At 45.4% G+C, this 24,003-nt stretch overlaps 1 protein-coding gene across 1 annotated transcript in view; it reads right to left on the bottom strand.

The window, feature by feature from the left end:
- Positions 1-10,353, bottom strand: part of Sgsm3 (small G protein signaling modulator 3) — a 32,437-nt gene extending 22,084 nt beyond the window's left edge. The window contains exon 1 of the mRNA XM_032918196.1: positions 10,272-10,353. The gene's annotated coding sequence lies outside the window, so the exon portion shown is untranslated. The remainder of the gene's footprint in view (positions 1-10,271) is intronic.
- Positions 10,354-24,003: the final 13,650 nt, after the last annotated feature.

Raw genomic sequence — 24,003 nt, 5'->3', positions numbered from 1 at the left:
GACATATAGGGGTGGGGGTGGGGTGTACCCCGGCACATTGTGTGTGGAACAGTCCCTGGGCTGGTGGTCCTGGGTTCTATAAGAAAGCAGGCTGAACAAACCATGAGGACCAAGCCAGTAAGCAGCACCCCTCCATGGCCTCTGCATCAGCTCCTGCTTCCAGCCTCCTATCTCCTGCCCTATTTGAATTTTTGCCTTGGCTTCCTTCAGTGACGTATTATGATATGGAAGTGTAAGAGAAATAAACCCTTTCCTTCCCAAGTTGCTTTGGTCATTGTGGTTCATCAAAGCAATAGTAGCCCTAACTAAGACAGTGGTTAAGAACACTCAGTGCTCTTGCGGAGGACCCAGAGTGGATTCTTAGCACCCATATGGTAATTCACAACCAATGTAACTCTACCTCCAAGGGATCCAATGCCCTCTTCTGATCTCCATGCACAGGATACACATAACTCTACACAAGCACACACACACATAAATATAAATACATCTTTAATCCTTTGTGAAGCCTTTCCACTTATTTTCTCTGTTCTCTCTCCTTCCCACTTAGAAAAACAGATTCTCCCTTTACTCCACAACTCTTCCACATACAGCAGCCTTTAAGCCCAGCCCTTTGTGGTGTCTTATTCTCTTCATTACTTTTAAGTCAATACATATACTCAGATCTCTGAATCCTTAATGAATCAATAAAGTGACTGTCACATAAGACTCTTGTCTTTCAACCTTTTTTTAAATTTTTTTTTTCAAGACAGGGTTTCTCTGTGTAGCCTTTGCTGTGCTGGAAATCACTCTGTAGAAGAGGCTGGCCTCAAACTAACAGGGATTCCCCTGCCTCTGCCTCTACCTCTGCCTCTGCCCCTCTGCCCCTCTGCCCCTCTGCCCCTCTGCCCCTCTGCCCCTCTGCCTCTGCCTCTGCCTCCCCAGCGCAACATCTTTTTATCTGTTCTATTGGCTGACATATTTTTAAAAGCACTTGTCGATCAACTCACTCCTTTACACTTTGTGGCTTGACTTGCTTAACAACTAGATTCTAGGGACTCATTGCTTTCCTAGTCATTTCATGGATGGAATCTTCTACCCTGGCCTGACTCCACTCTGTAGCACCGGGCTCACCTAACCCCTCCACCCCCCCCAGGTTCTTAGAATTCTTTTCCTAACACTCTGAGGTGCTGTCTTCTCTCTCTTTTTTTTTTCTTTTTTTCGGAGCTGGGAACCGAACCCAGGGCCTTGCCCTTGCTAGGCAAGCGCCCTACCACTGAGCTAAATCCCCAACCCCAGGTGCTGTCTTCTCTACCCAGATGCTTCTTTATTGGCTCTTCTGTTGCCTCATTTCCCAAGTCAGTCATACTCTTTTTTTCCTCCATTGTTTGGGATCTATTTTTCTTCCAAAGTGGGAGTTAAGGGGCTGGAGAGATGGTTTAGCAGTTAAAAGCACTGGCTGCTTTAGCAGAGAACCCAGGTTTGATTCCCACCATCCACGGGGCAGCTCGAAATTGTCACTCCAGTTCCAAGGATCTGATGCCCTTTTCTGTCCTCTAAGAGCATCAGACACACACATAATGCACACTCATACATATAAAATCATAAAAATTAAAAACACGGAAGAGAGGTTGGGGATTTAGCTCAGTGGTAGAGCGCTTGCCTAGCAAGCACAAGGCCCTGGGTTCAGTCCCCAGCTCTGGAAAAAAAAAAAAAAAAAAAAACACGGAAGAATTTAGGGTCGGTGAGAGGGCTCAGTAGGTCAAGGACACTTGCTAGAACCCTGACAACCTTGAGTTTAATTCCCAGGACTTACTTGTAGAAAGAAGGATCTGACTCCTGCAAGTTGTTCTCTCACCTCCACACTTTGGGCATGTGCACACATAAACACAAACAACTGGGTTTTGTTTGTTCTTAACACTGGCATGGTAGCACACATCTTTTCTTTTGTTTTGTTTCTTCAGACAGGGTCTCTCTATATAGCCCTGACTGTCCTCTAACTCATTATATAGACCAGGTGGACCTCAAACTCACAGAGATCCATCTGTCTCTGCCTCCTGAGTACTGAGATGCCACCACACCTTTAATAGCAAACACCTTTAATCCTAGCATTTAGGGGGCGAGGCAGGGGGATTAACCCCCTTCCCCCACAAAAAAAATCAAGATTTAGCCATCCTGTCCTACTAAGCTACAAATCATCTCACACCACAGGCCCCACTGCTATTTCTAACTTTTCTTTGGGTATCACGCCACACATCTATTTTTAGCCCATCCCCAGATGATTTGTTATTATCCTAATTTTCTTCTAACATATTTAGATTTTAAGGTTTAAGGTAATTTTCAGGTCTTATGTTTCTTTTACTCTCACACTGAGTTATCTGGGAAGTTTGCCACTTTTGCATCTAGAACACCTCTAGTATCCTGTCCCCATCACCTTAATCCATACCCTCACTGCCATGTTCCTAGTCCACCGAGCATAGCTCCAAACAGGCTTCTGTGCCTCCAGACTGTCTTCTATTCAAACGAGGAACAGATCAGTCCTGTCTAGCAGCACAGTCCTGCACTCCCAGTTATTCAGGAGGCTGATATAGGAGGGTGACACTTTCAAGGGCTGCCTGGGCTCTAGGGCAAGTTCAAGGTTAATTTGGACTACAGAACAGTCTCAAAATAAAAAATTTAAAAAACAAAACAAAACAAAACAAAAAACCTTGGAGATAGAGCTCAATGGTAGAGCACATGCCCAGCAAGGCAAGCAAGAGATCACAAGTTCATTCCCCAGTATGAGGAACTAGGGGAAGGAGGCACTATGTCAGATTAACAGCCTAGAAGCACAGCTCCCTGTAGCACATATGCTCCCAACCCTTCAGCCAGAGGTCGATTTCAGGATGTTCAATCCCTTCTCTGCTTTATTTTTAATTTTGCGCGCGCGTGCATGTGTATGTGTGTGCGTGCGTGCGTGGGTGTGTGTGTAAGTGTATACCATGTATATATGGGTACCATAGATCAGAAGAGGGTATCAGAGCCCCTGGACCTGGAGTTAACAGGCAAGTGTTGGGAAACCAAACTCAGATCCTCTGTAAGAACAGAAAGTGCTCTTAACTGCTAAGCGATCTCTCTAGCCTCCCAGCCTTATTTTTTGGAGATAAAGGGCCTGTCACTGAAGCTTACCTTTGGCTAAACTGGCTAGCCATCAAGCCCCAGGGGTCTGCCTGTCTTTGCTCCCCAAATGTTAGGGGCTTACAGATATATGCCACCAGAGTGCTAAAGATCCCAATCCTGTTCCTCATACTTGAGCAGCAAGCTCTTTACCCACTGAACCATCTTGCCAACCCCCTAGCCCCACCTCCACTTTTACTTATTTTGTGCACAATCAACATGGAACTCAGAGGACAACTTATAGAAACTATTTTTCCCTTCTATCACCTGTGTCCCAGGGACTGAACTCAGGCCACCAGGCTTTGAGTTAAGTACCTTTACCCACTGAGCCACTGATTTACCCCTATAATCCAATTCTGCTTCAGTTTTTTTAATTTATTTAATTCATGTGTATGAGGGCTTTGCCTGCATGTATGTCTGTATACTATGTGTGTTCCTGGTGCCCACAGAAGTCTGAAGAGAATATCCCATCCCTGTAGTTAGAGTTAGAGTTACAGAAGCTGTCTTAACCAATGAGCTCTCTTATCAGCCCTGTCTGTATCAGCTCTTACCCTGTTTCTCTGCTTAGAAGGCCGCCTCTCATTTCGACTTTTTCCTTTTTTTTTTTTTAGCACTCAGGGTAAATACCACTCTGTGATGCTTTTCCTACTGCTTCCTTTCAACATCTTATACTCACATAATACCATACACAAACCACAGCCTAGGGGGTGGAGAGATGGCTCACTGGTTAAGAGCACTGACTTGCATTTCCAGAGGTCCTGAGTTCAAGTCCCACTGTGGCTCATAACCATTTGTAATTGGATCTGATGTCCTCTTCTGGTGTGTCTGAAGACAGCTACAGTGTATTCATATAAACAATGAGGCAGGGGGTGAAGTGGGGAGAGGGGTGGAAGGAGGGGAAAGGAGGGCAGGGGGGGCAGAGAGGGGCAGAGAGGGGCAGAGGGGCAGAGGCAGGCAGACCTCTGTGAGTTCAAAGCTAGACAGAGCTACAGAGTGAGTTCCAGGACAGCCAGGGCTACACAGAGAAAAACCTATCTCGAAAATTAAAAGAAAAAAAAGGGGGGGGGGGGGTTTTAGAGAGATGGCCCAGGGGTTAAGAGCACTGACTGCTCTTCTAGAGAGCCTGAGTTCAAATCTCAACAACCACAAGGTGGCTCACAACCATCTGTAAATGAGATCTGATGTCCTCTTCTGGTGTGTCTGAAGACAGCTACAGTGCACTCATACATAATAAATAAATAAATCTTTTAAAAATTTTAAAACATCAACAATAAAAAAAAGGAGGAGAGGGGTTGGGGATTTGGCTCAGTGGTAGAGCACTTGCCTAGCAAGCGCAAGGCCCTGGGTTTGGTCCCCAGCTCAAAAAAAAAAAAAAAAAAAAAAAAAAAAAAAAAAAAAAAAAAAAAAAGGAAAAAAAAAAAAAAAAAAAAAAAAAAAAAAAAAAAAAAAAAAAAAAAAGTTTACCAAAAAAAAAAAAAAAAAAAAAAAAAAAAAAAAAAAAAAAAAAAAAAAAAACAAAAAAAAAAAAAAGAAAGAAAGAAGGAAGAAAGGAAGGAAGGAAGGAAGGAAGGTAGGAAGGAAGGAAGGAAGGAAAGAAAACCAGGCAAATATCTTGGGAGAAGAGCAAGAGTTTGCTACCAGAGGAAAACCAGGCATGGTGGCACCTGTCTATAACCACAGCAGAGCACATGCCCCTGTGGAGGTAAAAGTACAGTCAGTTGTCTCCTTTACATGGAACCAAACCCAGTTCATCAGACCTGCACCTGCTGAGCCAGCTCACCGGCCCGCACAGCAATGTACAGCAATGTCGAGGGCATTGGGACTACAGATGAGACTGCCTCAAAAAGGAGAAGAAGAGAAATTGAAAGAGGAGAAGGGATGAAAGGAGTGCTGGACTTTAACCTTATTCTCAAGTCACACAAGTTAAGGATATTTACAGATGGAACTCAAACATAAGAAGTGGGAACTGACCTGCTGTTTCCTGTCTTTAGAATGTTAACTAGAAGGCTAACTACACATCTAGAAAGGGGCTGGGAATGCCCATGTTATTTTGTTAAGGAAAAAAATAATCTTCTTTAAAACCCTAATTGCAAACCATGCCTTTTCTAAGAGTTATTTTTATTATTGAGGCTTGGTCTCCCCTCTGTCACCCAGGCTGACCTGAAATTTTCTGGGTTCAAGCTATCTCCTGCCTCAGGCTCCACGGTAGCTGGGAATTCAAGTATGGGCCATCTCCTGTGTTAAGATGAGACTTCTGGGAATTAATTAGTGCTCTCAACTTCAGTTTTCATGTTGATCTGATTGAGAATCCATCTAATGAAAGACGAGTCAAGAGAAGCCACCCAAGAACACACATCATTAGAGAAAACCACAAATATAATCCTGGGCTCTGGAATGGCATACACATGTAGTCCTAGTCCTCAGGAGGCAAAAGCAGGAGGATCGCAAGTTCAAAGCCAACCTGGGCTACATAACAAGACCACATCTAAAACAAACAACAGCAAAACTCACATAAATAGAGCCAGCCACAGTGGAATACACCTGTGATTTCTGCACATAGAAGACAAAGGTAGGAAGATCAAGAGTTCAATGCCACTCTTAGCTATACAGTTACTTTGAGGCCAGCCTAGACTCTAAGAGACCCTGTCTCAAACAAATAGAACCTCACAAATACAGACTATATAACATGAATACTTTAAAATGCAGAAAATGTAGAGCTGGATGTAAAAATACATGCTTTAGTCCCAGCACTCAGAGGCAGGGGCAATGGATCTCTGTGAGTTTGAAGCCAGACTGGTCTACATGGCAAGTTCCAGACCAGATAGAGTTTATATGGAGACCTGTCTCGAAAAAAAAAAAAAAAAAAAAAAAAAAAAAGGAATAAAAAGGTAAAGTGGTTATTGTATACACCTTTACTCCCAGAACTCTGGAGGCAGAGGCAGGTGGATCTCCGAGTTTAAAAGGCCAGTCTGGTCTACAGATTGAGTTCCTGGTCAGCCAGGGCTACCACAGAGAAACCCCAGAAAAAAAAAAAAAAAAAAAAAAAAGAATGAAAAAGGGAGGGGTAGGAATATGAATATAACCAGAAGAGAGATATGATGTTAAAAGACACAGATAATAGCTACCTGTGCCTACTGTAAAGAGGTGAATGCTTCATTTGTGAATGGTGATCATAAGGCAATGAGCCTACATTTTCAAAAGAGGAGTGATTTATTATATATGTAATATTCAAAACACAGTGCTGTCAAACAGCTGCTAAGCTGCATGGAAAACTTAGCCTCATTATTTAGTCATATGCTGCTACTACTAGCACTCATCTCTACCATGCTGAGCACAACAACCCCATAAGGCATTTCTCCTCCAAGTTATCACTCACCTACTGTTGCTCTAGAGAGGTAAGGTAGTGCTAAGACAAAGGCTCTACTTTCCAAGGGCTTACACTAAAAGCTGGCATCACAAGGACGCATTTGTGGCTCAGGTCCTAGTCTGTCAGACTCCAGAGCCTGCACTTTATCTTCCAACCATATCACTTCTCACTGGAGGGGGATGGGGGTATTACTCTCTCTGAGAGTGTAGCGCCACACATGCAGGCTTAGACTACTTCTAGAGCAAGGAATTATTTCTGTTAGGAATCCTGCATCTTTCCCCAATTCCCAAGACTGAAGGCGATGGTGTAAGCATTTAACATAAAATACTGACAATTTCTGACTTCTTTCCCTAAAGTCTCAGGGTAAAACTTCAGAAGGTATGATACACAGTAGATATTCAGTACATGACTCAATGAAGTTCATGAAGATGAACACCAGATTGTATTACACTAAGGAGTAAATAAAAGAGAGGGGTAGAATCTGAACCCACCCTTGAGACAAATTCATGTATCCCTGGATGACCTTGAACTATCTACAGAACTGAGGATGACTCTGAACCCCTGATCCCCCTGCCTCCACTGGGATTACAGGCACATACCACCATATCCTGTTATGTGGTGCTAAAGATCAAATACAGGGCTTCATTCATATTAGACAACCAACCTACAAACTGAGCTGTATCCCCAGGCCTAGAATCTGCTCTTTAAGGACAAATATAGGAAGAAATTGAGCCTGGTGTGGGGGTGTACACCTCTGACCCCAGCACTGGGGAGGCAAAGGCAGATGAATCTCTGTGAGTTCCAGGCCAGCCTGGTCTACAGATCAAATTTTAGGACAGCCAGAGCTATATAAAAAAGAGAACTTGTCTCCAAAAAAAGGAAAATGGGAAGCTTGCCCTGAGAGTAAAATTCAAAGGTAGAGCTTGCCTACCGTACAACAGTTCCTAGGTTTGACTCCAAGCACTACATTAAAAGGAATGAGTGGGAACAAGAATAAGGAAAGATGTAAACAAACTTGCTTTTGTCCTTTTGCAGATTGAACACAGAGCCTTGTACATAGAAAGTAATTAGGCCACGTCCCCAATGCTTTGAATATACTTGTTGACAGGACAATACAAAACACTGTCAAAAGAGGAGTGAGGGTACACATTCGTATCCCAGCACTTGGAAAGTAAAGGCAGGAAGACCCTGGGTTCTAGGCTACTCAGCATTATATTATTATGGAAGAGGGGAAGAAACAGGGTTTTAGAACTAGATAGAACTGACTAGAAGTTGGCTGTGTCACAGTGTTCGTACAAAATCACTTAACCTCTAAACCTTATTTCCACATATGTAAAACACAATAAGCCTACAGTTGACTGCCACAGTTACAGTGTTTATTAGGGAAAAGAGTTTCAATGATATTTCTGCAAATAGAAACCACACTCCTGTGTCTAACCTCTCCCACCTAGCTGTCCTGTCCGGATTTCCTGTCCAAGTTTGTGTTATATGCAATGACGAACAGGATCTTTCTTCTGTGTACCACCCTTTGTGCTATTCCCACTTCCTCATGATAGTCTGAGTCCATGAATGGCTGCTGTGGAAAATTACTGCTGTTACCAACTGAGTAACAGGCAGAGTCTGGAGACCAGGCCGATGAAACTGCTGTTAAGTCACCAAATCTACAAGGTTTTGGGCTTCTGCCACATCTTCACTGATAACAAAGAAGAGATAAGGTAAAAACACAGACAGAACACTTTGTATGATTCTGAGCCAGTAGGATGCTGCTGCGGCCACTCCAGGCACAGGAAGACAGCCGTGTAACAGCAGGGATGGTCTCCTGAGTCACTTTCTCAGAACTTCCCTCGATGCCATGACACATACCCCAGTTCATCTCCTGTCAATGTGACAAGTTCCCAAATTCACAAAGAAAGAGGGTGATTGTGTTTTTATGTGGCAGCAACTACTTGATCACAACCTTCTTCTTGCTAGGAACCAAACAAAAGGTCTCACCATTGTAAACCAGCATTCTACCCAAGCCATATCCAGGGCTCCCCAGAGTCTTATTAAATTAATGTTTATCCATGGGTCATAGCCACCAACCAAAACACCTCCTCTCTGCCATTAGACCACACACATCTGTGGTTAAAAAGGACAGAGGGCTGGGTGTGTTGACACATGCTTTAATCCCAACATCTACAAGACTTAGAGAACAGGATGATCACTGAAGGCCAGCCTAGTCTACACAGGAAGTTCCAGACTAATTAGGGACAAACAACAGCAACAATCTGAGGTGGAGCCATAACTCTACGGTTAAGAATGAATACCGCTCTAACAGAGAACCCAAATTTGGTTCCCAGAACGCATAACAGTCTAACCACTGCTCTAGCTCCAAGGGCTCTAAAGCCATCTTCTGACCTTTGCAGGTACCTACAGGCGCTCATGAACACACACACACACACACACACACACACACACACACACACACACACTTAAAAACATAAATCCGAAAAATTTAAAACCAATCAACCAATCAAACAAACAAACAAACAAAAAATGACAAAGAAGCTACATTAAGGATTTTGGGACAGCTCAGTAGTGGAGGCCCTGGGTTCCATATGGGATTATCAAAAACAGTAGCAGCAGCAGCACACGCACAGGTCATGAGGAACAGAGTATGGGAAACAGAAAATTATGGGAGTCAGAAGAGAACTGGAGGCTAACAAAGGAATAAGGGGGAAAAGAACTAGGAAATGCGTGTACCTTGAAACTTAGTCACCAGCACAGTTAGAAAAGCTACAAATAAAAATGATGAAGCTGAAAATTAGTCCAGTTAAAAATTTGAATTTGGGGGTTGGGGATTTAGCTCAGTGGTAGAGCACTTGCCTAGCAAGCGCAAGGTCCTGGGTTCGGTCCCCAGCTCCGAAAAAAAGAAAAAAAAAGAAAAAAAAATTTGAATTTGGGAGGTTTGAGAGTGCACACGTTTAATTCCAGCACTTGGAAAGCAGAGTCAGGCAGATCTCTGAGTTTGAGGCCAGCCTGGGCTACAGACAAAATGAATTTACCTAGAAAGATTTCTTTTAAGGAGATAGATAGACAGACAGGCAGACAGACAGGCAGATAATACATTACCCCCCCGCTCCCGGTTATCTCTAAATATTCCACAAAAACCAACAACCACAACAACAAAAAACTTAACAAAAAGAAAAACAAAGAAACCCACCATGGCCCATCATACATTTCATACGCATTAGACGGGAAGACACAGCACAATCTGTCATTGAAAAAGAAACTTTAAAGCATCTGTATTTCCTATTACTGCCATATTAAAGCAGTCAGGATCCACACCTCAATCTCAGAGTAATTTCAGGAACTCTAACCCGAAGCACACGAGGCGACCCTGACTACATGTCCGCCTCAGTTTCCCTGATGCTAACACACGGCAGCGCGCTCAGACTCGGCCTAGAAGCTAAACCTGCTTCTTAAATGAAAACACCCAAGTCGGCTCTGAGGTAGAGTTGCCACCTGCCCAGACGCCCGCGGCTGCCCTACTTCGCAGACAGGAGTCCTGCGTCAGGCGCAGTTCCTCACCCTCGCCGGGAGCCGCCGGAGGGGGTGGGTCTGTCACGCGCGTCCCGGGTCGCCGTGGGAGCAGCCGCGCCGCAGCAGCTCGCCTCCCCCGCCTGAGGCCGCACCTTCCCCGCCGCCTTCCCTTCAGCTCGTACCCCGCGGCCTCCAACTAAGGGGATAGTGAGCGTCCGCCTCGCTCGGAGACTTGCGCCCGGCTCACCTGTCTCAGGGCCACCTCAGCACCTCAGCTGCTCCGGCTAGCGGCTGGCTCCTAATCAGCGCACAGCTGCCCTACTGCGCACGCGCGGGCTGTAGAGTCGGCGGCCGCGGGGCATGCTGGGGGCTGTAGTTTCACGAAAAGACTGGCCCACTCCAGGTTCCAGGCCTCCTTTTGGAGCTACCTTGGGGACCTTGTCCGTGCTGCAAGCAAATCAAGGTTGTTTTGGAGCAGTCAGGATGGGAGCAGTGCACAAGTCCCGAAACTGGTCTTCTCTTTAGGGCTCACAGAGCTGGCTTCTAGGCCAGGTTAATCTAGTTTTCCATCAGTCACTGGCCCTGGGGAAAACACTAATTGGTTGAGGACATGACTAAGAAGGAGGCAGTGTGCGGAACCTGAGGGCCTGTTTTTGAGTCACTCTTAACATTTTGCACATCCATGGAAACCTGGAACTTGAGGTTTCTATGAGAACTCAGTGTGTAGGGGTAACATTTAAACACAGTACCAAAGAAGAATCCAGAAAGATGACAGCTGATGCTGTCACTGCTGGCAAGGAATCTAGTTTGAAACCCCCTTCCCCCTTCCCTCACTTCAGAAAGGCTACCAACAGCTTCCACAGCGTTAAAGGGCCGTCTCGGCCGAGTCTGAAAAGACACTGCCTGCAATGAACACCTGGTCATAGTATTGGTTTAGTTGTGCCCAGATGAACGAAGCGAAGCTTTCAAAACAAGAAATGGACTCAGCCATAGCCTGGCTATACAATATATGACGGCTTACAAAGCACACTGGCAGGTTTTTCACATCTCCCAAGCACGAGAATGGGCTGAACGCAGAGTGAATGTCATCATTCTCATTTCTTTCAGGAAATTCCTTCCCTGAGAGACTTAAATAGCTACCAGATCTTTAAGTGGCCCCAACGAGGACTGGAAGTACGATCTCGGAGAAGTTCAACCTGGAGAGCCAATGAGTTTATTGGGATCGCTTACAGAGCATGGATGATAGATTGCATACAGGAGCACAGGTAACCACAGAGCAGCCATACTGTCATCTGCACCTAAAATGGAATATGGCTTCCTCACAGTTCAGGAGATGGCCCCTCTCAACTTCCTGAAGTATGTATGACCTGTCACATCTGGAGATTTAGAGGCCATGTGTAATTAGGGTAGAACTGCCTCCCAATGGCTGTGAGGAGCTTCTGTAATCTCAAGTCGGGGGAACAGTTGCCCTCTTCTGCCCCTCCTTCTGTGAGGGAATGCCAACAGTCCAAGAGCCCCACCGTGGTGCATGCCAGCAAATAGGCTGATTTCATGACAGAAGCCTTTAGAGAAGGACTGGTCAAAATAGCAAGAGCTAGGAAGGGGCAAAATGGAATCTGAATTCATTAGCCAAGAAGTTGGTTTGTCTTTTTACTCACAGCACCATTTTAATTGTGTACAACTCATCCCCAGCACACAGGTTAAAAATTAAAAGATGTCGGACTGGAGAGATGACTCAGTGGTTAAGAGCACTGACTGCTCTTCCAGAGGTCCTGAGTTCAATTCCCAGCAACCACATGGTGGCTCACAACCATCTGTAATGGGATCTGACGCCCTCTTCTGGTGTGTAAGACAGCTACAGTGTACTCACATACATAAAATAAATAAAATCTTTTAAAAAATTGAAAGATGTATGAATTTTATTTTATGTGTATTAGTGCCTTGCCTGCATGAGTGCATACCATGCATATGCCTGGTGCTTGGGGGAGGTCAGAAAAAGCCTCAAATCCCTTAGAACAGGAGTTACAGATAGTTCTGAGTCACCACGTGGAAGCTGGAATTGAATTCAGGTCCTTCTGTAAGAGCAACAAGTGCTCTTAATCACTTAATCACTGAGCTGACTCTCCAGCCCTTAGTTTTTGTTTTAGACATGGTCTCTTCACCCTTGCTGACCTGGAGTTCCCTGTGTAGACCAGGGTGGCCTCAAACTCCCGGAGACTGCTTGCCATTGCCTTCCGAGTTGCTGAGGCTAAAGGAGTGCGCCATCAAATCTGCCTTATGACATATTTCTTATTTCAAAGTGCTGCATAGGAACTGCACAAATATGTTTAGGCCACATTAGTCAAAAGCAGGAGGAAGAAAACAAGCAAGCAAGCAAACAAACAAACAAACAAAAACAAAAACAAACAAACAAGCAAACAAAAAACGGTTTAATGCCCTAGGACAGTCACTGCCCAGAGCAAGGCTCCTTTCAGTTTTAGCAATGACAAATACATATAAGATGGGACCTTGTGTATTGACATTATTCAGCCAAGCTGCACATGTGTGTGAGAAAACTGGCACCTGCCTCAGGATACAGAGTAAATAGGAGAAATTTCACCAGCTAAAACCAAAGACTGTCATAGAGTTCTTTGAATCAAAAAAAAATGGCGCCATTTCAAGAGCCGACAGAAGCTGGGCATGGTGGTTTAGCCTTTAGTCCCAACACTCAGGAGCAGAGGCAGGCAGATCTCTGAGTTCAAGGTCAGCTTGTTCAATAGAATGAGTTCCAGGACAGCCAGAGCTACACAGAGAAACCCTGTCTCCAAACAACAAAGTAAATATATAATCTTCCTAAACTATCACAAAAGAAACAATGCCCCTTCTTTATATTGAAACAGAGCTTCAGTTTGCAGACCAGGCTGTTGTTAACTTTACTATCCTCCTGCCTCAGCATTCCCAAGTGCTGTGACCACAAGTCAGGCTGTCAAACTCTCTTATGTAGCCAGGGATGACCTTCAACTTCTCATCCTCCTGCCCCACCTCCTGCACGCAGAGATCATTCATAGGTGTGTGTCACTATGGTTTCTGAAATGAACATTTTTAAATGCAAAAAAAGAAAAGTCTGTTAGTCTCTTCTTATCCTTGGGGGGAAAGCAATTCATTCACCTAATGAATTATGGGTTAAATTCTTAGCTAAACCTTGTCTGGGTTTTGTATTACATTTCAGGCGCATTTACCTATAATCTTATAAACAGCACTATCCTAATTTGAACACTTTAAAGAGAGCTGCCTTATTAAAATGTAAAAGTGGGGTTGGGGATTTAGCTCAGTGGTAGAGCGCTTGCCTAGGAAGCACAAGGCCCTGGGTTCGGTCCCCAGCTCTGGAAAAAAAAGAACCAAAAAAAAAAAAAAATGTAAAAGCATGGAAGAGATATTACAGTCAGAAGTTCAGAAGACCATTTCCCAGTGCCCTCAAGCCACAGCAGTGAAAGGCAAGCGCATCAGGAGAGGGAAACCAGGTGACAGCCTTTATGAAGCATCTCTTACCCCAAAACCGCACTTAACCTTACTGTTGGATGTGATCCATGTATTTTTGAGGGATTCTCTTGTGAAGATTAAGAATGAGGGGTTCTGGGGCTGGAGAGATGGCTCAGTGGTTAAGAGCACCAACTGCTCTTCCCAAGGTCCTGAGTTCAAATCCCAGCAACCACATGGTGGCTCACAACCATCTGAAATGAGATCTGATGCCCTCTTCTGGTGTGTCTGAAGATAGTGACAGTGTAATCATAATATATAATAAATAAATAAAAAAAAAAAAAAAAAAAAGAATGAGGGGTTCTGAAGTAGTTCTTAAATTCTTATGTAACCTTTGTCCTAGTAGTCATACACAGATGGCCTCATCTCCTGTGAGGGCTTTGAAATTATAGCCAGAAATGTAGATCAGCTTCTTCAGGTGGGACTTCTCTTTTCCATTTACGCATTTATAATCGTATTTATCTCAGGGTCTAGAGAGATGGCTCAGTGGTTAAGGACGCTGGCTGCTCCTCCAGAGGATCAGGGTTCAATTCCCACCAACTACATGGCAGCTCACAGCTGACACCCTCACAGAGATGTACATGATGCCAAAACACCGAAGCACATAAAATAAATACATTATATACTAAAAAGAGTTGTATTTACTTCAGTCTATGTTGGGGGTGTGGGGGAGTCACATGCTATGGCGTGCCTGTAGAGATCAGATGACAATGTGCCTGAGTCTTCTTCCACCACGTGGATTCTAAACCTCAGATTCATGAGAAGCTGAGAAGCTTGGCTGCAAGCTCCTCTGTCCTCAGAGCCATCTCGCTAGCCTCTGTTCTGTGTTGGGAAGGAATCTCATGTATCCCAGGCCGATTTTGGGCTTACTCTAAGCTCTGAGAACGCCTGATCCTCCTGCTTCCACCTCTCAAGAATTTGGATTCTAGGTGCGTTCGGACCACCCTGGGGAGAGTCGAGACTTCCCGTCGTTGCGGTAATTATTAAAAACGTGTGGAACGGGGTTGGGGATTTAGCTCAGTGGTAGTGCACTTGCCTAGCAAGCTCAAGGCCCTGGGTTCGGTCCCCAGCTCCGAAAAACAAAAACAAAACAAAACAAAACAAAACCCGTGTGGAACCTTTTATCCAGCTAGCTCCGGCACCCGTAGGGGGGGTGGCACTGCAAGGTGTCTTTATCTCAGCAGCTCCACGCTGCCCACAAGTGCTCTCAGATCCAGGCAGTCCACCGAGCCTGGGTTAATTCCAGCACCATGGGGCCACATAGAACTAACCACAGTTTATCTCTAGTTAGTATCTCTCCCGGCGGCTCTCTACTAGCTGTGAGCTCTCTGGTTCCAGACACCCCGTAAAATCAAGACTCAACAAACTGTAACCCAACAAACAGATTTATATGTTAATATAATCCACAATACATCCACACAATAAACTCACGACCAATTGATAAAGATATAAACTGCCCACCTAGATAAGACAAATTGACCTTTAGAAATCCATCCCTGGGCTAGAGAGAGTGCTCAGTAGTTAAGAGCACTGACTGCTCTTCCAGAGGTCCTGGGTTCAAATCCCAGCAACCACATGGTGGCTCATAACCATCTGTAATGGGATCTGATGCCCTCTTCTGGTGTGTCTGAAGACAGCTGCAGTGTACTTATATATAATAAATAAATATGTCTTTAAACAATAAAAAAGAGAGAAATCTATCCTTTAAGAAATATACATAACTACTTAGGGCCATTCAAGACCACCTGGATCCCAGCCTTCCTGTTTCCATCTTGATTCTCCTCCTCCTTTCCCTTCTCTCCGGCCTTACAAAAGCTTTGTCCCCTTATTTTTTACTGTTCAATCATGGCCTTGACCTAGCTTGTGCCAGCCGTCACCCACATATAGACATCAACCTACATCCTGGTGAATCACCACCCACTCATCATGGTACTCTTTCCTTCAGAAAATTGCCTCATCAGCTCTTAGTTCCAGCACTCAGCGCTTGCACTAGGGAGGCAGGGGCAGGTGGATCTCTGTGAGTTCGAAGCCAGCCTGGTCTACACAGAAAATTCAGACGGCCAGAGCCGCAGAGTAAGACCCTGTTTAAAATTTTTAAAGTTGGCTTATCAGAATTTCTCTGTCTCTATAGCACTTACAAGGTAATATGTCACACCAGATACCCTGTGGAGAGACAGAACTCTAATTGACGTCTCTAGTCAGAACTAGCTGAACTTGCAAGGTAAAAATGTCCGTCCATCAGATTACATCTGCGGTAAAGGTCACATCTTGTACTTAATGTGTGTGAATTGCAGTGTCTTAAAGTGCACGCTACAACGACTGCTGAGAAATGCTGTTCTCCAAGCCCGGCAGCCATTACCATTCTAATCAGAGCAGATGTGATCCTGCTCAGTAGAGCGCAAATCAGAGCTGCCGATGCTCCCGAGTGCAAGTACTGGTCAGGGAGGGGCGTTAGACCCTCACAGGCGGTTCCAGCCATACCTCCTGCCTCCTCTCCCCAGATGCACATATTTCTGCCCCAGCGTCATATAGATTTACGAGGAACACATAGCAATTGGAAGGTTCACTGAGGTGGGCTCTGACCAATCACTTAGCTGTGGGGGAGTCGTCACTCCTGCCGCCGGGTCACTTTTCAATGCTGCGGCTGTTTCGGGATCACCTAGGTGCTCCTCTAGGCCCAGTTTTCTCAAAGGTTCACCAAGCTGGACTTGCGTAGAACTGTGTGTTTGGTCTATTGTTGGTGTGTGGGCGCCTTATCTGGGGGGAGATGTTTGCTCATCGTGATTCCACAGAAAAAGGTAGCCTAACAGCAACTAAATGTAATTTCTCCTCCAGATGAAATCCTGGCACACCAAGAGGCCATTAGCTAAAGGTTTAAGACTTTAGTTAATGAGAACCTATTAATATTGGTTAGTTTTGACAGCTGTGTCGTGTAACGATGCGGGGAGGCCGAGTAGACTGCAGAGGGAAACACTTCCTTGCATTAATCTGCAATTACTATTTGGAGATGGAAATCCCTCTGGAGACTAGGCTAGCCTCAAACGCCAGAGCCTCTGGGCCTGCCTCCCATGTGCTGGAATTACAGCTGTACTAGCAAGTTTAAACCTGAAATTACTCTAAAACTTAGTTTCCTGAGACAAAATCGCACGTGGTTGGCACAGGTGGGTGCTGAGCTTACATTGCCTGCTCTCCCGGCCTAATCGTCGCTTACTTGATAAATTGAGACAGGGTCTACGTAGTCCTGGCTGTCCTGAAACTCATTTTGTAGACCAGGCTGGTCTCTAACTCCGAGCTTTCTGTTCTGCCACCATCCCTGGTTAATTTAATTTTACCTTTTCCTACCTACTTATTCATCTACTTCCCTATTTGTGTATTTTTTTAAAGTATTTATTTATTTTATATGAGTCCACTGTAGCTGTCTTCAGACACACCAGAAGAGGGCGTCAGATCCCATTACAGATGGTTGTGAGCCACCATGTGGTTTCTGGGAATTGAACTCAGGACCTCTGGAAGAGCAGTCAGTGCTCTTAACCACTGAGCCATCTCTCCAGCCCCCACTATTTGTGTATTTATTTGTTGACAGAAGTTCTCGTGTAATCCAGACTGGTCTGGGACTTGCTCTGTAGCAGAGACTACCCTTAAACTGGTGATGCTCCTGCCTCCACCTCCAAGTGCTCAAACTACACATATGTGCCACAACCTACCACTGTTTATTTTAAGATTATTAGTTCTTTTAAGTTTTGTATACGTTTTGGTCATATTTACTGACCTCTCCCCCCCCCCGCCCCCCCCCCCGCTCTTCCCAGACCCACCCTAGCCTCTCTACCACCCCCCCCCCACAACTTCGTGTCTCTTTTGTTCAATCTTTCATGATCCACTTCAGTTTGTGGTGCCCAAATATTCTTAGATGTATGGTTATTTTGTATTATTATTATTGTTGTTGTTGTTGGGATAGGGTTTCACTATATAGTTTTGTTGACCTGGAACTCGCTCTGTAGACAACCCTTTCTTGGAATTCACAGAGATCGCCTGTCTCTGCCTTCTGAGTGCTGGGACTAAAGGCGTGTGGTACCAGCCCCATCCCACCTGCTTTTTGATCCATTCATAGTTTCCCTGTGTCAAGTTCAAGCAAGTCTCTTTGTGGCAGGCAAAGCAAACTTGTAGTCAGCCTTACCTCCCCACTGGTCACACTAAAAGATCGATGAGCCTTGCTGAGCTCAGGAAGAAATATGATTATTTCTTTCTTTTTTTTTTTTCTTTTTTCTTTTTTTTTTTGGAGCTGGGGACCAAACCCAGGGCTTTGCATTTGCTAGGCAAGTGCTCTACCACTGAGCTAAATCCCCAACCGATTATCTATTTCTTAAATTTACTTTCATCTCGTGTTTGTATGTATGTGTGTGTGATGAAACCCACATGTGTGCACGTGTGAGCACTGCGTGTATATACACAGGAGGCCAGAAGACATCGTGTGTCTTGATCTCCACCTTATTCCCCTGGGGCAGGTCTGTCACTAAACCCATGTTCCCCACAGTGCTAATATGAACATGTGACCACACCCAGCTTTTTAAAAAGTGGGTACTGGTTGGGAGCTAGTGGTGCACGACCTTTATCCCATCTCTGAGTTCGAGGCCAGTCTGGTTTACAGAGTTAGGACCAGGACAGTCAAAGCTAACAGAAACTCTGCCTTGAAACAAACAAAATGGGGTTGGGGATTTAGCTCAGTGGTAGAGCACTTGCCTAGGCAAGCGCAAGGCCCTGGTTGGGTCCTCAGCTCCAGAAAAAAAAAAAAAAAAAAAGAAAAGAAAGAAAAGAAAAGAAAAGAAACAAACAAAGTGAGTACTGGGATCTGAACGTAGGTCCTCATGCTTGAATGGTAAGTGCTTTTACCCATGAGTCATTTCTCCATGATTTCTGAATACCTTCTGGGACAGATCCCTTTGCACAGTTCCAACTCACTTGACACTTACGACTTATGCCAGCTCAGACACTGCTACTGTGTTTCCATTTCAGAATAATATGTTTGCAGGTCACACAGATGAGATTTGATATCAGCAGAGGAGGGCTGCAAGTGTCCAGCTGTTGGCAGCTGGACGGGAAACCTAACATTCTGTGATCTGCGTAATCCCAGGTGTCCACTGCAATTCTGACCCAGGGTTTTCAACACTAGCTGATAGTAAACCCAATTTTAGAGAAAGTACACACGTTCTCGCTTCCAGCAAACCTGCAACTCCAATTAAATGTCACAGGGGAAATAGACTGCACGTTATAGAGTCTAGACACGAGAGTGTAAATACAGGAACAAGAGAGGAAAGAATGAAACACACAAACCCACCTGTTCAAAGTGCACAAGAGAAACAGGCCAAATCAGCCGTCGCCACAGGAGTCGGATCTGTATCTTCTGTGGAGAAATGAACTAAAATCCCTGGTATTTAATGTCCCCAGTGTTCCTGGTGTGATACTAACGAAGCCGTTTCCTCGGAGTGGTTTTCAGACAGACAGTGATTGGGTCAGAGCAGATTGTAGTTTCTTCTTTGTCCTAGACACTAGCTTTGAACATCAGTTCTGGGACTCAACCAGGGCCTCCAGTTTGCAATTGGAACACTCTTCCCCTGACTTCATCCTTAATCTGCTTTGTCTGTTTTGAGACAGCATCTACGTAATGCTGGGTATCCTGGAACTCACTATGTAGATCAGGCTGGCCTTGAACTCCATCTGCCTCTGCCTCTCCAGCACAGGGTTAAAGTCATGTACTGCCATAGCCAGACCCATAATCTTTTTTTTATTATTATTATATTTTGCCTGTTTTGTGCATGATGAGTATGTATTTGTGTGCATGTGTGCCAGGGCATGCACATGGAGGTCCAAGCCTTCCTCTGTGTAAATCCTGAGTACCAAACTTAGGCATATGAGGCTTGGTAACAAGTCCCTTCACCACTGAGCTATCTCATGTCCACCACCCCCACCCCACCACACCCCCTTTTGAGACAAAGTCCCTTGTAATTCACGATGTCAGGATTACACGTGTGTACCACCATGCCCAATTTATGCTGTGTTGGGGATCCAACCAGGACTTCTGGCATGGTAGACAAAGGCTCTGCCAGCTAAGCCACATCCTGCCGCCGTTGGTTTTTTGCTAGGTTACCCAGGCTGGCTTTGAAAGTGCCTTGTAGCCCGAGCAGACTGAATAGCCAGATTACAGGGGTTCCTGCACAACCTTTTAGAGGAAGCCCTGGGAGGTAATGTGCACAAGAAGTCCCGACTATGGAGGGAGCTGGGGCAGGATCAGCTGAGCATAAAACCCGGAGGCTTACCTGGGCAACAGTGAAACCTTCAAGAGGGAGAAGGGGGGGTGAGGGGTGGGGTAAATGGAAGACGCAGATATAGTGTTCGATAGGTTTACAAAACGCTTTTTTTCTGGGCTGGATCATTTGGCAGGGTGCTCGACACACAAACACATGGACCTGAGGTTCAAGCCCCAAACCCACACAACAGGACAGGCAAGGTGGCTGTAATCTAGTGCTAGGGAGAAGGAGAGGGTGGAGGAACCTTGGGCTTCTAGGGCATTTACTCCAGCTCAATCCGTGAACTCCAGGTTTAAACGGACTGTCTGAGTAAGCTGGAAAGCTGGGGAGACAGCCCAGTAGGTAAAGTACTTGCTGTGCTGATGGGGACAGAGATGTCCTTGTGCTCAGAGATATGCACTGGAGAAAACAAGAACGTTACACGTGGTGGCTCTCTCTTCAGAAGAAAGGTATAACCTGTTGTGATGGTTTGCATATGCTTGGCCCAGGGAGCGGCACTATTAGGTGTGGCCTTGTGGAGGGGGTGTGTCACTGTGGGCGTGGGCTTTAAGACCCTCATCTTAGCTGCCTGGAAGCCAGCATTCTGCTAGCAGCTTTCAGATGAAGATGTAGAACTCTCAGCTTCTCCTGCACCATGCCTGCCTGGATGCTGCCATGCTCCCACTTTGATGATAATGGACTGAACGGCTGAACCTTTAAGACTGCCCCAATTAGGGGTTGGGGATTTAGCTCAGTGGTAGAGCGCTTGTCTAGGAAGCGCAAGGCCCTGGGTTCGATCCCCAGCTCTAAAAAAAAGAACCATAAAAAAAAAAAAAAATTGCCCCAATTAAATGTTGTCCTTATAAGAGTTGCCTTGGTCATGGTGTCTGTTCACAGCAGTAAAAACCCTAAGACACTGCTTTCTGCCCAGAAGACTGGGAATGGATGTGGCTAATAGGCTGGTGACCTCTGCACAATGGTGTGGTCTGGTCACACCTGGCTCCCCCAGACTCTTGTGTTTAATCTCATTCTCCCTAGCCCCTTATATTCTGCACTGTTTCTCAGTCTATCTATAGAACCCATCTATATGGGAGAAGTCACATGCACTTTACAAACAGGACCAGAGGTGTCTTATATAGCCTGGTGACCTTTGCACTAGTTGTATGATTGAGACACCAGATCCCGCCCAGACCCTTAAGATTTCATAGGTACTTTACAAAGAGCTTTGATGTAGTCACACCTTAAACTTTATCGTGTACATGGGACTGGTATTTGTCACCAAGAAACTTTTTCCAAATTGAGCTGTACTTAAATAAGCCTAAGTTAATCTCCTGGTGTCAGATGCGAGAAGCCTGAACCAACACCAGCTACAGAGTCATGCTGCACTGGACTTATTCTCACCTCATGTGGAACAACACTTTGGCTGTGGTGTTTGCAGAGACCCCCATACTATGCAAGCACAAAGATGTGCATTTTGTCCCTCAGCACCCACAGAAGAGCCAGACACAGCAGTGTGCATCTGGTAGTGCCAAGGGGAAGATAGAGACTGGAGACCCTGGAGGCGTACTAGAGTCAGTCTTGCTAGTAGAAATGATTAGCATTGGGCTCAATGAGACTGTCTCAAAAACAAGGTGGGAAGGATAAGGATTCCCAATGTGAAGCCCTTAATTCCAGCATTCAGGAGGCAGAGGCAGGTGGAGCTCCAAGTTCAAGGCCAGCCTAGTTTAGAGTGAGTTCCAGGACAGCCAGGGACTGTCTTGAAATACCCTCCCCACTCCCTTTCCCCCAAAAAAGACACCAATTGTCAATCACTGACATCCAGCAGACGCTCTTCACCCGTCTTTTGTTACAGGACTCCTTTACTGAAGGCGAGCTAAGTCCAGCATGGTACCACTGAGGTTTTTTTGAACACTATCTCAATCTGTACATTGTGTGTTCTGGATTTATCCCCATGGCAATCCTCCTGTCTCAGCCTCCTAAATGCTGGGATATCAGGACAAGTTGAGATTCTGGATACCTAAGAGCACAACTAGAAGAGGCCCAGTCAGGAGTCACACTCAGTTTTTCTTGCTGGACAATGACCATGGTGTCAATCTAAACAGCACGCCTGCCGTCTCGGCACCCTGGAGGCTAAGGTACAGTTTCAAGGCCAGCATGGAGTCCACATACACTGTGACCTCAGAATATGCTGGGGCCTTAAAGTCAGATGTTCCCAAGACTGAACATGATACTGAGTGCGGCATAGCACCAGGTGACCTTTCGGGACGCCATTACCATGTTTCCCAAAACTTGGCTGTAGCTTCTACTGAGTTTAAGGTTTGTTTACATTTACCCTTGCCAGATAAATCGGTTGTTACCAAGTTTGTTAATTCTCCTGGATTTTGTCAACTAAAAATCTGACTAACAAAATCTTCATGTCTGCTTTGTGGCAGGGTCTCTGGACTGGCCTGCAACTTTACTGTGTATGCTGGTCTGTGTACCGGACGCTATCAACAGAGATCTACAGAGCTCTGGCCCAGACAGAGTGGCCAAAGTGTAGCCCTTTCTGAAGGGGAGGGCCAGTCACTCTTCTGAGGCCGCTCTACTCTAGAGAAGCAGAGCACTATGCAGAGGTGGGCCAGGAGCCACAGTTGGGGCCACCAAATGGGAAGTGACCATGGTAGGCTCAGGCAGCTTCCAGTGCTGAAAGCTTTGGGAGAGAACTCTCTTCCTAACAATGTTACAGCTCCTCTATGACAGACGCTCCCAGAATGACCTTTGGTGAAACAATTCCTGCACCTTTATTCCTTGTGGACGGGGTCTTTTAAAAGATTTATTTATATAAGTACACTATAGCTGTCTCCAGACACCAGAAGAGGGCATCAGATCTCGTTACAGATGGTTGTGAGCCACCATGTGGTTGCTGGGAATTGAAATCAAGACCTCAGGAAGAACAGTCAGTGCTCTTAACCGCTCTCCAGCCTGTGGACAGGGTCTTATATACAGTTTTGGGGTAGGTTTGGGGTCTAAGAGCAGATGCTTTCTGTTGGCTTGGTCTGAGATGTTAGGGATGCCTCATCTGCATGTGGAGGGGCTTTGGGAGCCCCCACATGACTGTCAGGGTCTTATCCATGGGGTACCATGGTCATGTGACAGGGACCTGGTTGGGAATAGGTGAAGTGCCTACTGTCCTCAGGTCTGGGGGTACCTGTTTCTGAGCCCACACAACCTTACCAAGTTTCCTGGCACAGTCCACTGCCCCGCAGTATAGAACAGGTTGGCCTTAAACTTAAGAGATACCTGGCTGCTTCTGCCTCCAGAGTGCTGTGGGGATTAAAGTTGTGTACTAGCACAGCAGCTCTTCCCATCTGAGCCATTTTACGATTATCAGTGGAGGTCAGAGAACCAGTGTTTGTCCCTTCACCTTTAGGTGGGTCCCCGGCACAGCCTTTACTAGCTGAGCCATCTTGCCAGCCCTTCATTTTCATACACATCAAAATATGCAGCCTGAGCCAAGGCCAATGCTCCCCTTCCGGCTGGGCTTTTCCTAATTCACCCTTTGACTAGCTTGTCTAAACAGCTACCAATCTACTTAACAAGGATAAGAGACTGGGAGGTCCCATGATGCCATCAGTTTACCCAGTTAGCATTTCCCTGAGGAGCAAACCTCTGTAAAGGATGAAACAGACACAACCTGAGCTGTTGTTGGGTCCAGCATTATCCATTTTTTCCTGCTCCTGAGCCACAAGCATCATTATTTAACCTGGGCAAAAAGAACTGAAATCAAGGGATCTGATGATTCTGAATCATGGCTCCAGGTGATGTTTTTACGTAAACCCATTCCACGGGCCAGGAATTTCTTGCTACTTTACAGTCAAGTGAATACTGAAAAGGAGTACAGATCAGGAAGAGTGTAGCCTAGTGTGTGGCAGTGTGCCCGCAGTGTGCCCGCAGAGTACTCAGTAAGCGACACTAGGCATCTGACTACATTACTGACGGGTTCGTCAGGCGATCTTCTCTGACCAAATGTCAGATGTCGATGTTGTGAGCATGGAACAATGTTTGATAGGTGAACTGAACTCATTTTTTTAAACTTATGAAAAGTGACACACTCTCACTCTAAGTGAGGAAACATCTCAAAAGTAACTGTGAGCTACATTATTCTCTAAGATTATGTTGCTGTAAAAAAGGAAAACAGCCAGG

The sequence above is a fragment of the Rattus rattus genome, chromosome 1 (genome assembly GCF_011064425.1).
Source record: "Rattus rattus isolate New Zealand chromosome 1, Rrattus_CSIRO_v1, whole genome shotgun sequence".
Classification (NCBI taxonomy): Eukaryota; Metazoa; Chordata; class Mammalia; order Rodentia; family Muridae; genus Rattus; species Rattus rattus.
This window is presented reverse-complemented; position numbering and strand designations above follow the sequence as displayed.